The following is a 1,858-nucleotide window of genomic DNA, read 5'->3' on the forward strand; positions in this document are numbered from 1 at the left end:
AAAAAATTTTACAAGATGCTGTCAACTCTAAAATACTACATCCATCCATCTTCCTTCCTTCCTTTCTTCCTTCCTTCCTTCCTTTCTTTCTTTCTTTCTTTCTTTCTTTCTTTCTTTCTTTCTTTCTTTCTTTCTCTTTTTGTTGTTATTTTTTGCCATGCCAAGGAACGGAACCCAGGGTCCTATGCCTGCTATCATTGGACCAACTCTCCAGGCCCGTGCTTTACAATTTTAAGTCATCAACATTATTTTGTTGAGAAACAAAAAGTACATTATGTCACAGCAGAAATAGGAGCACGATTTCGATGACTCACAGCTCTTGAAATGCGCGAGTATCAATCTTGATAGCTCAGCCAGCTCTACTGTTATGCAACTGACTGTGTGACCTTCTCCAGGGGACCTCAGTTTCATCTCATGCAAAAAAAAAAAAAAAAAAAAAAAAATAACAGATAAAGCACTGTGAGATCAAAAAAAAAAAAAAAAAAAAAACCAAAACCAAAAATCCTCTCTTGTTTCAGTGTGCTGAATGATTTTTTTGACTGCGATCCAGACTTCCAGAGTCTGTGGGTCTACAGCAGTCAAGCAGGACAGACGGCAATTCATCTTGGGTCTCACCAGGTAGGTCTCAAAGAGTGGAAATATAACCGTCCTTGCGCTCACTCATTCACTAAACACAGAGAAGTGGGAGATGGAAGACTTCAGATACAGTTCACACTTGCAAGAAAACACTGTCTCAGGACCACCAATGATCAGGTGCAGGGGCTCCCTGGATGAAATCCTGCCTCTGTCTAGGAGAGACACACTCAGCTCATAGAGATAACTAACTTTTCAGAAGGACCTTAGGGGCTAGGTGGAATGAACCAGGCAGGGGCAGGAGCCAGGTGTGGGGTGAAGGATGAAAAAGAAGATGTGGGAAGGCTTGGAACCCTTTCTCTTGGCCAGACAGTAAGCAGGTTTTGGTGTGGTTTTGTGCACCTATTGCATGCTAGGCACTGAAGGTAAAAGGGAAGAGGATCCAGTAGGGAGGGGTTAATGAAGGCTAATTACACGCATGGGATGCAGTGATGTGAATTCTGTTGTGTGAGCATCAATAATCGTTAAAGGCACAGGCATGTGGAACTGTGGCATGACCCCCCTGCATAAAATTCCGCACCTTCACCATTCAGACAACTGACAGACAATGAGGCATGCTAATGGACACTACTAGCCAACCCCTGGGGACAAAGCGCACTCTGGGGAGAGCCCTGTCTCTGAGATGGGATTCCAGAGTCCCGAGTAGGAGAGACTAAATCTGGGGACAGTGAGCTCAAGGAAAAGCTCCCAGGCAAGGGGATATTATAAGCTGATTCTGGGCTGCATAGGAGCTGCCCAGGTAGGTGCCCGGCACATGAATTACTCTAAGCAAAAGCGCAGGCAAAGACCTGGAGGGCTTCCATGCCACTGTGGTATGGTATGTAAGAGAATAAAGGAGAATGTGGACAGTGTTCTTTAGGAGCCTGTGGGAGGGAAAGAGCTTGGAATTCATCGCAAGGGACCATACTGGTAGATTTAAAGCAGGGAGCCAATAAGAATAACGTTGTACTTTTAAATATACATACCACACACACGCGTGCGCATGCACACACACATAACTTCATCAGCTTGATGTACAAAAAAAGCCACTCTTCCTTAACACTCATATCTTAACCCAAGAGCTCCCCATCCACCCAGAGAAGAAGAGCTCATCTGAGGGCTGGAATATAGAGCTCAGAGCGATAGCATGAGGTCCTTGGTTCAATTCCCGGTACTGATGCGTGGAGGGACTGATCTGTAAATCAGCAATGCATGTCCTTGCTGCCATTTCTTTTTTTTTTTTTTT

At 44.6% G+C, this 1,858-nt stretch overlaps 1 long non-coding RNA gene across 1 annotated transcript in view; it reads left to right on the forward strand.

The window, feature by feature from the left end:
* Window positions 1-531: 531 nt before the first annotated feature.
* The window catches only part of LOC113458227, an 8,546-nt gene continuing 7,219 nt past the window's right edge, over window positions 532-1,858 (forward strand). Inside the window, exon 1 of the long non-coding RNA XR_003378638.1 lies at window positions 532-618. This is a non-coding gene — a long non-coding RNA (uncharacterized LOC113458227). The remainder of the gene's footprint in view (window positions 619-1,858) is intronic.

This window comes from Microtus ochrogaster, unplaced genomic scaffold (genome assembly GCF_000317375.1).
Source record: "Microtus ochrogaster isolate Prairie Vole_2 unplaced genomic scaffold, MicOch1.0 UNK10, whole genome shotgun sequence".
Lineage (NCBI taxonomy): Eukaryota > Metazoa > Chordata > Mammalia > Rodentia > Cricetidae > Microtus > Microtus ochrogaster.